Source organism: Diceros bicornis, chromosome 4, assembly GCF_020826845.1.
Source record: "Diceros bicornis minor isolate mBicDic1 chromosome 4, mDicBic1.mat.cur, whole genome shotgun sequence".
NCBI classification, from domain to species: Eukaryota; Metazoa; Chordata; class Mammalia; order Perissodactyla; family Rhinocerotidae; genus Diceros; species Diceros bicornis.
In genome coordinates, this window is record NC_080743.1 from 78,314,531 (window position 1) to 78,327,480 (window position 12,950).

Consider the following 12,950-nt stretch of genomic DNA (forward strand, 5'->3'; position numbering starts at 1 on the left):
GTCTGTGCCCGAGATCCAAACCTGTGAACCCCAGCTGCCGCCGAAGCACAGCACACCGGACTTAACCACTACGCCACAGGGCCAGCCTCCTGTTGTACCTTTTTTTCAGAATGAGAAAATTGCTTTCTTAATTCTAGTCCTGTTGTTCAACCGTCAATGACACTGTAGTCGAGATGAGCAGGTAGCTGGCACCTAATAGTCAGCTACCTAACTTTACAACCTTTAGTATTTTTATGATTCTTGCTCACAGGTGATAGTAAAGTCTAGAATCAATTGAAAAGCACATAGAAGAAAAAGACTCCCTGTTATCCAACCATCCACACAGAGATAACTCTGTTAATATTTTGGCGTATTGTTTTTTTTTTTCCCCCCAAAGCCCCAGTAGATAGTTGTATGTCATAGTTGCACTTCCTTCTAGTTGCTGTATATGGGACGCAGCCTCAGCATGGCCGGAGAAGCGGTGTGTCGGTGCACGCCCGGGATCCGAACCCCGGGCCGCCAGCAGCGGAGTGCACACACTTAACCGCTAAGCCACGGGGCCGGCCCTGGCATATTGTGATGGTTAATTTTATGTGTCCACTTCACTGGACGAAGGGACACCCAGATAGCTGGTAAAACATTATTTCTGGTGTGTCTGTGAGAGTGTCTCTGGAAGAGATTAGCATTTGATTCAGTAAAGAACATCGCCCTCACCAGTGCAGGTGGGCATCGTCCAATCCGTTGAGGGCTCAACTGGAGCAAAAAGGCGAAGGAAGGGCGAATTCTCTGTCTCTTCTTGAGCTGGGACATCCATCTTCTGCTCTTGGACATCGGAGCTTCTGGTTTTCGGGCCTTCGGACTCCGGGACTTAACACCAGTGGCCTCCTAGTTCTCAGGCCTTTGGACTCAGACTGAATTACACCACCAGCTTTCCCAATTCTCCAGCTTGCAGACGGCAGATTGTGGGATTTCTGAGCCTTCATAACCATGCAAGACAATTCCTATTAAAAAATCCCCTCTTATGTATATATCTCTATATGTCCTATTGGTTCTGTGTCTCTGGAGAACACTGACTAATACACGTAGGTTTCTTTCTCACATTTTTTAATGCAAGTATGTACACATATACGTATTTATGTGCATGAAATCACACTCTAACCTGCTTTTTCACTTAAGAACATCATAAACCTCTTTCCCTGACAATAAATATGCATCTACATCATCATATTAAATATGCATAGTATTCCATTGTAGAAATATACCATAGCTGATGTATCTATTACTCTTTGTTTACAATTATTCCATATGTGTAAACAACATTGTTATAAATATCATTGTATTAGTCTGCTCAGCCTGCCATAACAAAATACCACAGACTGGGTGGCTTCAACAACAGAAATTTATTTCTCATAGTTCTAGAGGCTGGAAAGTCCAAGATCAAGGTGCCAGCCAATTTGGTTACTGGCGAAGACTGTTGCTGGCTTGTAGATGGCCGCCTTCTCCCTGTGTCCTCACACGGTGGAGAGAGAGAGAAGTCCCTCTTTTCCTCTTCTTGTAAGATCACAGTCCTATTGTATTAGTGCCCCACGCTTATGACCTCATTTAACCTTAATTACCTCTTAAAGACCCTATCTCCAGATACAGTCACATCGTGGGTTAGGGCTCAACATATGAATTTGGGGGACATAATTTAGTCCATAGCAATTGTTGTACCCACATATTTCTGCATTTGTCTGATTATGGCATTAGCTTTAATTCCTAGGAATACAATTGCTAATCAAAAGGAATATACACATTTTCAAGGTATCTAACACTGTGGGAGATCAAGATTTGGCCGCCCTGAAATATTTCTCTTTACTTTGATTATTTTCTCTGACGGACATTTGACCTTCCCCAAACTGCCTGAAGAATTTAACATAGAAGACCTGTTCCAGGAAGGAGTTACTATCTGATGGCTGTAATATAATGTAAAATAGATGTTACAATAGGAAAGGCACCAACGGGCCCCTCTTATCAAAAATTCTGTCTCTTCCCAGCCACATTCTCTAGGTGGCCCTGCTAGGAGTTGCCAGACAAACATTTACATTTATAAGGCAAATCTCCATTTGTAAAGGTATCTCCCTCTCTGTATTGGGAAGAGGGCGGATGACCTCATTTCTAGAAACTTATCAATGAGGAAGGTGAGGCCTTAAATCTGCATAATAACCTTACTCTTGTTTACTGTGCTTTTCTGGTAATCTCCCGTAACTGACTCCCCCCATCCCCAACATTGTCCTTTGTCTTTGGCTGAACACAGTATTTAAGATGAGAATCTCTGCTATCATGTTGAGAAACTCAGTTTCCATGGTTTCTCCCATGTATACATGTTATTAAACTTGGTATTATTTTCTCCTGCTAACCTGTCTTTTAATTATTTGGCCAGCCAGAAGAACCTGAAGGGAAAGGGCTGAGAGAGATTCTCCCTCTTCCCCGACAACACATATTACAAAATAGCCTTGCAATTAATAGACCTGCCAGCAGTGTATGAAACTCCTACTAGCTAATTAGGTACCATTTTTAGATGGATTACAGTTCAGGGTCAGAAGATCTGAACTTGTTTCCCAGGTCATTTGTTGGACTCCTGATAAGGAAGAAAAAAAAACAAGAACAGATACATCTAAGACGAAGGCCTGCCCAAGACAACGTGTCAAGTGTTGTTTTCAGCAACTTCCCTTCCATAGCCCCATCTATCCATTTCCCGGAGCTGTCTCCCTGGTGCCCAGGATTCCCCGAGGGGCAGGCAAACCAGGTGAAGCTCTGGGCTCTACAGCCTAATCCAAAAAAAAACTTAATCCTCCATCCAGACTTCCACCCCTCAGGCTTTTGTCTCCCCTGTCAGAGAGGAAAGACAAGGACAGCCAGTCAAACTGGGTATTCATACTACCTCTACTAAGGTGATTTCATGTTAAAAGGAAAAGTACGGAAGATGCATTGACACAGAGGACAAATACTGAATGGTGGGATTTTAGGTTCTATGGCTCTAGAAGTGGGGAAGAGATTTGGGGAAGAACCTTAATCACATTATATTAGGTTATTATCCTCTCGCTCCTATGTATAGAATTGACCCTGAAAAAGGAGAAAGGAAAAAGAAAAAGGCAAAAAGTGGGGGGAAAGGAGACAGAAAAAGAAAAGAAGGTACTCATGGCAAGATGCCAGTGAGTGACTCTATCTGGACCATAGAAGGTTCTGGAATAGAGGCTGAGAAATTGAAGTGACTGGTTCTATACCTGTTCTTGTTCTGTCTCGCTCTCTGTCTGTCTGCCTCTCTCTGCCTCTCTGATCTCTGCAGCTCTGACTGCCTCCTAGTTGTTCCTGCCCTGAGCTCCGTACTCCATCCTTGGCCCTGCTCCTCCATTCTGAATCTTTCCATCTAGTCTTTCTCCACCAAAACCTTTCCCCTGGGCCTCTCTCCTGGGATAGCCCATGGACACCTCAGCCTCAGCATGAGCAGCACTGAGTTCATCATCCACCCAAACACACTCCACTGTCCCATAGTCTGGTGCCAACAGCTGTCGAGCCATCCCAGCAGAAAGCATGGGGGCATTTTCTGCCAGCCCCACACCCAATCAATCTCTAAGGCTATGGTTCTTACACCAGGGCTGATCTGGGTTTTGTGGGGCCTGAAACTGATACCACTTAGGGCACCCTCTTTAAGAAAAATAATTAAATTTAGATGTTAAAATTAAAAATTAAATATAAGAAAATAAATCTTAACAAAACACCACAAATACGACGAAAATTCAGAAAATGGCATGCCTTTTTTTTTTCATCAATGGCTAAAATACTCCATATGCTTTTATTTCATATGTTTTTTGGCTGTGTACTCTTTGACCACCTCTTCCTACAACAGTGCTTTTGACAGTTATTTTTACAGAGATAAGAAAGATCATTCAATGTTTTCTTTGTTTGAAACTATTTTATTACTGATAGTTGAGATACATCAATCACGTAATTCTACAGAGATATACCTGCTGCTCACTCCCTAGAAACACAGGAGTTCTCGTCAATTCTATTCTGTATGATTCCCATCAAAAAGTCTGTGTATGTATAGCTGTATCAGCTGCAATGTCAGATACATGCCAGACAGTGAGAACTGCCTTTTTGACTAGGCTTCTGTGAGAACCAAATCCCCCACTTTTACATAGCTAATGGTTGGAAGAATCAGCCACCGACTAGCTTTGACTCTGTATATTTCAAACTTCCACTGCCCGCTTCCTCCTGGTGCTGGCACTGTGGGACACATTCCTATCACCATCACCTCTGCCCTGCACCTTCTCGTTGCCATGCCAGGTGAGTTGGTCTAGTGGGTGTTGGGACAATCCTAGAAGCCATTCCTACAGCAGGATCCTGGCAAAAACAACTCTATACTCCCAAACTAATTGTATACCAACTTAACTCCCCTTCGCTCTCTCTCAAAAATGCCCATGGTCACCCCAGTGCCACTAACAGAAGAAGAAATATGTTGGAGGGAAAGTTGGAGTGGAAAGAGATAATCGTCTTAACTAAGTGCAGTTAACATATCTTTCTTTTGCAAATTTTACAAAAATATATGACCACGTGAACACAGTGCTCTGACCCCACCCGGGGTCTTGGAAGGGTGTAAATGATGGGCCTGAAGCTTACATTTCACTAGTTTCACAGTAAATCCATTTCTGCTTCTATCTCCAAACATCTCGGGAATCCCTCCCTCCTTTCATTTCCCCGAACCCCCACATCTTCTTTCATCTGGACCATAGAACAGCCCTGTGATAGGCCTTCCTTCTCCTGCCCTCATGGGCCTTCAGTCCACCTAAAATGCAAAATTGTCACATGACTCCTGTATTTAAAACCTTTCCTTGGCTCTCCTTTGTCACCAGGATGAAGCACAACTCCATTTGGCCTCCGCGGCTCTTCCCACCCCTCCAACCTTCTCTTCCCCCTCAACCCACCTCACCCCTTACGCTCACGCAGTGAAAGGACTGCTTGGGGTCCTCCAGACCACACCAAGATGTTTCCACTCTCTATGGCTGCTGTCTTTCTGCTTCCCTCTTCTCTTTTCCACACATATCCCCTTCCCACCCTAACTCAGTTGGCTTAATGAACATTTCCTGCTCTCTCAAGAAGTGGCTTAAGCATCTCTCCCTCCATAAAGACTTTCCTTGACAATCGGAATTAACTACACACTTTTTTTCTCCACTACTCTACTTGTTTATAAAGTTTGAAATTTTTTTTTATTTATATAAGAAATACATGAATGTACTCCCATTGTAAAACACATTGTCAACCATTACAGAAAAATTGAAAGTGACTATCACTCCCTTCCAGTCATTAATTTGGTGTGTATCTTTTTAGTTGTTGTATATATATTAGTGCCCTCCTCCTCATTTACTCGTCTCTCTTCCCCTACTAGATTTGAAACCCTATGAGGGCAAAGGCAAGGTCTTATTCATCACGCTGTCCCCACTCCCCAACCTAGTGCCTAGTTGTAGGAATATACGGCATTAGAAATAAGGGCATTGAAGCGCAGAGAGCTAAAGAACTTGTCCAGTTTTACCCAGAAAAGTGGTGGAATTAGCATTCAAACTCAGGCAGAGCATGCACTTACTAAAGGTTTAATTGATTAATATATACACTGGGGCAAGTGGCATGTGAATTACAAGGGCTGTCCCCAGACAAGGTCCAGCACATAGCATTCAAGTAGATGTGAGTGTGCTTAATGACTTATATAAGCATCACGTTAGCATACTTCACACACAAGTAATTAATTTTTCTTTTTTCCCCCTAGTTTTGTTTCCTATGGGAAGACATCTAGTAAAATAGTGTTTTAATTCATTGTGCAATGCTGGTATCTAGCGCAGCCCTAAATTATGGCATACTATGGGAATTATAATGGCCTAGTATCTGAAGAGATTGCTCATTATTCTCTTCAAGACATTTGTGACTCGCTTTAAAAAACAATTTCACTCATTTCCAGTAGGACCTACCCCTATCGACGACTAATTTGTGGTTTCCTTGGAGGCATCTCTGACTTCTGGTTGAGTCTAGCACAGAGTTGGGCTCACAGGTCACATATCTGCTGAATGAGTAAGCTGTGAAGGACTTCCACTGGCAACGCAGTAGATTTCATTAGAAGGAGAATAATAGCTTTGGTATTCCCCCAAACATTCAAGATAGGTACCTGGGGCTGCTTTGAGATATCTCGTTTCTTTCTTAACGATTGTCCATGCTGTTGGCTTGTTTAGGGCAGAAAAGAGCTTTAGGTTTGTGTAACAAAGTAGCCCACAGCCAGCTTCTCAAAGGGAGTGAGCTAGTTTGTTATTTCTATCCAAAAGACCTCAGGTACATAAAATGGGATTCATCTTTATTCTTGGTTCTTTATACTCTGTCATCATTGTTTCATGATGGACTTCTTTTAATTCTTTGTTACTTATTTATTCATTAATAATATAACAAACATCTCTAAACTCATCACCTAACCCAAGAACACTGAAAATCTCTTTTATTTACTTCTATGCTCCTGTCTGTTGTGTCCCCCCTTCCCCCCAACAATCCTAAATTTTGTGTTTATCGTTTTGTTGCTGTTCTTTTATTAAACTTTTTTTTTTTTTTTTTGCTGAGGAAGATTCACCCTGAGCTAACATGGGTGCCAATCTTTTCCTGTTTTTTAGTATGTGGGCCTCCAGCACAGCATGGCCGCTAACAGAGCAGTGTAGGTCTGCACCCAGGAACCAAACCCAGGCTGCCAAAGTGGAGCATACCAAACTTCACCACCAGGCCATCAGGACTGGCCCTTATTAAATGTTTTTATTTTGAGATATTTGTAGGTTCGCTTGCAATGAGATCCCATATGCCCTTTACCCAGTTTCCACCATGGTAAAATCTTGCAAAACTATAGTACCATGTCACAACCAGATATTGACATTGATACAGTCACAATACAGAACATTTCCGTCACCACAAGGATCACCATGTTGCCAATATCTTTTGCTTGGCCCACCCTCTCCTCAGCTTAACCTGCCAATCTGTTCTCCGTTTCTATAATTTTGTCATTTCAAGAATATTGTATAAATGTGGTCATGCAGTATATACTCTCTTGAGATTGACTTTTTTTTACTCAGCATAATTCTCTGGAGAATCATCCAGGTTGTGGTCTATCTCAATAGTTCATTTTTGTTGCTGCTGAGTAGTATTCCATGATATGGATGGATCACAGTTTCTTTAACCAACACTCGTTGAAGAATACCTGGGTTGTTTCTAGTTCTTGGCTATTATGAATAAAAGTGCTATAAACATTTGTGTACAGAATTTTGTGTGAATATAAGTTTTCATTTCTCTAGGAAAATACCCAGGAGTGCAACTGCTGGGTCGTATAGTAATAGAACGTTTCGTTTTTTTAAGGAACTGCCAGTGCTTTCCAGAGTGGCTGAACCATTTTAAATTCCCACCAACAATGCATGAGTGATACTGTTTCCCTGCATGCTCTCCACCATTTGGTCTTGTCACTATTTGTTATTTTAGTGATTCTAATGGGTGTGTAGTGATATCTCAGTGTGGTTTTAATTTGCATTTCTCTAATGGCTAGTGATGTTGAACATCTTTTCATGTTTTTATTTGCCATCTGTATGTGCTCCTCAGTGAAATATCTCTCTATGTTGATGGGGTTCAGGGCAGGCTGCACCAAGATGTGCCACTCTGGTGTGCAGATTATTTCGAGCTGAAGACAATAAAGGCTCAGAAGACTCGGGAAGAACACTTGACCTTCCCCAACTGCCCTAAAATAATTTAACATAGAAGGCCTGCTCCAGGAAGGAGCTAATACCAGATGATAGCTATAATATAATGTAAAATAGGTCTGCTGGAAAGACACCAACAAACCCATTTTGGTCCAGCAAAACGTGTTTAACAAACATTTGCATTTCCATCTCCATGTAAGTTGTCTTCCTCCCCTCTGAAACCCCAAACCACCACCCCAACATCCTCATTGTCTTTAGCTGAAGATACTTCAGCTGGCAGCTTCTGCCAGGTGGTGGAGTTGCTCAGTATTTTCTGAGTTTCTCCCATGTATACATGTTATTAAACTTTGATTTTCTCCTGCTAACCTGCCTTTTTAATTATTTGACCAGCCATAAGAACCTTAGGGAAAAGAGGGGGAGGAATTCTCCCTCCCTTTTCCCCCAATAATGTCTTTTGTCCTTTTTTCAGTTGGATTGTCTGTTGTTATGCCATTGAGTTTTGACAGCTCTTTATATATTCTAGATACTACTCTTTTGTCAGATATGTGATTTGCAAATAGTTTCTCTCATTCTGTAGCTTGTCTTTTTATCCTTTTAACAGTCTTTTGCAGAACAAAATTTTTAATTTTGATGAAGTCATATTTACCAGTTTTTGCTTTTATGGATCATGCTTTTGGTATCAAGTCTAAGAACTCTTTGACTAGCCCTAGACCCTGAAATTCTCTCCTATTTTTTTTCTATATGTTTCATACTTTTTATTTTATATTTTATATTTAAGCATGTGATCTTTGTTGATTTTTTTCTGTAAGGTGTGAGTCTTAGGTTGATGTTCAATTCTTTTTTATCCATGTATGACCAATTGCTCCAGCGCTATTTCTTGAAAAGACTGTCTTTCCTCCACTGAATTGCTTTTGCGTCGCTGTCACACATCAGCCGGGCATATTTGCATGGGTGTATTTCTGGGTTCTCTCTTCTGTTCTATTTATATACGTATCGATCTCTCTGCCAATACCACAATGTCTTGATTACTACAGATGTATAATGTCTTGAAAATTAATAGACCAATTCCTCTCACTTTCTTCTTTTTCAAGATTGTTTTAGCTATTCTAGTTCCTTTGTCTTTCCATATAAATCTTAAAATAATCTTGTGTATATCTATAAAAAAAATTTTGCTGGTATTTTGATAGGAATTGCATTAAATCTGTATATAAATTTGGGGAGAATTGACATCTTTACTAGGTTGAGTCTTCCAATCCATGAACACAGTATGTCTCTCCATTTATTTAGATTTTTTATTTCTTTCATCAGCGTTTTGTAGCTTTTAGCATACACCTCCTGTACATCTTTTGTTAGGTTAACATCTCTTTCTCTTTTCTTTTTTGAGTGAATGTAAATGGTATTGTCTTTTAAATTTCAATGTCCATGTGTTCATTTGATTTTTGAAGGTTTATCTTGTGTCCTGTGAATTTGCTGAACTCACCTGTTAGTTTCAGGAATTTTTGGTAGATTCCTTGGGATTTTCTATGTAGGCAATCATGTCATCTGTGAATAGGGACAGTTTCATTTCTTCCTTTCTGATCTGTATACTTTTTATTTTCTTTTTTTTAACCTCACTGCACTGACTAGAATTTCCAGCACTATGTTGAATAAAAGCTGTGAGAGCAAACCTACTTGCCTTGTTCCAGATCCTAGAAGAGAAAGCATTCAGTCTTTCACCATGAAGTATAATGTTAACTGCAGTTTTTTCGTAGATGTGCTTTATCAAATTGAGGAAATTCCCCTTTATTCCTGTATTTCTGGGAGTTTTGATAATGAATTGCTGTTGAATTTTGTCAAATACTTTTTCTGCATCAATTGATATGATCATGTGATTTTTCTTTTTTAGTCTACTAATATGGTGGAATATATTGATTGATTTTCCAATATTGAACCTGTCTTGTATCTGGAATAAACTCTATTTGGTCATGGTGTACAATTCTTTTTATATATTGCTGAATTCTACTTGCTAATATTTTGTTAAGTTTTTCCCTATATTCATGAAGGATGTTGGTCTGTATTTTTCTTTATTTCACACTGACTTCATCTGGTTTTGGTATCAGGATAATACCAGCTTCATAAAATGAAATGGGAAATGCCCCCTTTTCTGTTTTCTGGAAGAAATTGTATAGAATTGGTGTTAATTCTGCTTTAAACGTTTAGCAGAGTTCTCCAGTGAAACTGTCTGGGTCTGGAGATTTCTTTTTTGGGAGATTTAAAATTATTAAGTCAATTCCTTTAGTAGTTCATAAGGCTATTAAAATTATCTATTTCATATTGGGTAGGATGTGGTCGTTCATGTTTTTCAAGGAATTGGTCCATTTCGTCTAAATTGTCATATCTATGTATAATTACTCATAGTGTTCCTTTATAATTTTTTTGATGTCTAAAGTTTCTCTAGTGATATTCTCTGTTTCATTCCTGATTTTGGTAATCTGTATCTTCTTTCTTTTTTTCTTGGTCAGTCTTGCTAGAGATTTGTCAATTTTGTTGCTCTTTTCAAAGAATCAGCTCTTTATTTCAATGGTTTTCTCCATTGTTTTTCTGTTTTTAAATTTTATTGATATTTATTATTTCCTTCTTTCTGCTTGCTTTGGACTTATTTTGCTCTTTTTCTAGGTTCTTAAGGTGAGAACTTGAGACATTTAGTGCTATAAATTTTCCTCTTGGCATTGCTTTATCTATGTCATGCAAATTTTGATATATTGTATTTTCATTTCCATTCAGTTCAAGGTATTTTTTTCAATTTCCCTTGAAATTTCTATTTGACCATGGATTATTTAGAGGAATGTTTACTCCAAGTGTTTGAAGATTTTCCTATTATCTTTCTGTTATTGATTTCTAGTTTGATTCCAACGTGGTCAGAGAAAACTCTCTGTATAATTCTAGTTCTTTTTAATTTGTTGACTTTTGTTGTACAGCCCAGGATATAGTCTATCTTGGTATATGTTTCATGCACACTTGAAATGCATGCATATTCTGCTGTTGTTGGGTGGAGTGTTCTATAAATATTGGTTTGATTATGTTGATTGATGGTGTTGCTGAGTTCTATATCCTTGCTGATTTTTGTCTAGATTGTTCTATCAATGATTGTCAGATATCTTAATTTTTGCCTATCTAGTAGATGGAAAATGTTATCTTATTGTGGGATTGATTCGCATTTCACTGAGTTCTAGTAAGATTGAGGATGAAATTAAATATTTTCCTTCCTCCCTAATTGCACCGTTTAAAACATATAGTTGCAGCCGGCCCCGTGGCTTAGCAGTTAAGTGCGCGCGCTCTGCTGCTGGCGGCCCGGGTTCGGATCCCGGGCGCATACCAAGGCACTGCTTCTCCGGCCATGCTGAGGCCGCGTCCCACATGCAGCAACTAGAAGGATGTGCAGCTATGACATACAACTATCTACTGGGGCTTTGGGGGAAAAAATAAATAAATAAAATCTTTAAAAAAATAAATAAATAAAACATGTAGTTGAGACTTTACTAATTATTCAAACCTATTGCTTTTTTCTCTTATTTCTGGTTTTCGTTTTTGTTTTTGTTTTTACATATGTAGTGACCCCTGCTGATGCGTCTGAATAGAGAAGCCGCGAATATGTCTCTGGGTAATTCTCCTGTTTCTCCATCTGGCACAGTGCCACAAGCAGTTAGACACACACTTGCGTCAAAAACCTCCAGTGACTCCCCATTGTCTCAAAAATACAGTCCTAAAATTTAGCCTAACATTTAAAGCCTACATGATGTACTTCTGGTTTAACTAACCCAGCTGCGTCAGCGCCTCGCTGCTCCCCAGCTGAGTTGGTCCCTGTCTCCACACTTTCACCCATGTCTTTGCCTCCACCTCGAGAGCTCCCGGTCAACCAAAATCCTACTTAAGTTTAAAATATGGCTCAGGGCCGGCCCCGTGGCTTAGCAGTTGGGAACGTGCGATCCGCTGCTGGCGGCCCGGGGTTCGGATCCCTGGCGCACACCAACGCACCTCTTCTGCAGCCATGCTGTGGCAGTGTCCCACGTACAGCAGCTAGAAGGATGTGCAGCTATGACATACAGCTGTCTACTGGGGCTTTGGGGGGAAAATAAATAAATAAATAAATAAAATTATAAAAATAAATAAATAAAATAAAATAAAATGTGGCTCAAATGCTCCGTCTATGGAGATTTTCTTGATCATACCAACTGGAAGTGATTGCCCTTTCCTATTATCCTACAACGTCTGTCATAGGATTTGTATCACAATGTACACATCTGGGAAACCACTGGATGGCCTCATGTCAGTGATTCAGACCAGGACTGTCCTGTTGCTTCTTCACATCCATTTCTTGGCTTATAGGCAAACTGCGTCTCCTTCATTAATATTCTAGCTCACGTGATGACCAATGTTAAAATTCCATCAAATGACCAAATTCACCAAAAGTGATATATGTAGCAAACCACCAATTTGTTGAGCAGAAATATGTACCACCTATACAAGAGATGGGAAGAATGAATTATTCAGAATACTGATAAATTCGTACTATGAAGTGAATTCTATATACACATCAGTTGGATGTGGGAGATGAACTATTTTCTCAATAGCAAAACAACTGAAAAATGTAATTTAAAAAATCTAACTTGTTTCTTTGCGAGTGGAAGTGGGCAACACTCCACTGAATCTTTAACTTATATTTCTTCAAGCTAGGTGATAGTTTCAGTAGACTGTATAATATAAAAGGACCTTAAAAAACGTCCTATTTTTTTTTTCCTCCCCTAAGCCCCAGTACATAGTTGTATATTCTAGTTGTGACTCCTTCTAGTTCTTCTATGTGAGTCGCCACCACAGCATGGCAACTGACACATGAGCGGTGTGGTTCCGCAACCAGGAAACGAACCTAGGCCACCAAAGTGCTGAGAGCGCCAAACTTTAACCACTAGACCATCAGGGTTGGCTCCTCTATGTTATTTTTAAAGTAAGAAGTCCAGGCAAGTTTCATACAACTTCATAAAAATAGCTGTGCATTTTTGTGTCTCATATGGATGAAATTTCACATACCAGGCAATTCCACTCTTTATTAAAAATTGAACTATAATTTTTAAGTCACAGAAGACTAGAAGACATTTTTTAAAATAAAGATTATCATCTAATTATAAAAATGAAACATTTATTATAGAAAAATTAGACAATAACAATGATAATTATTATTGATAA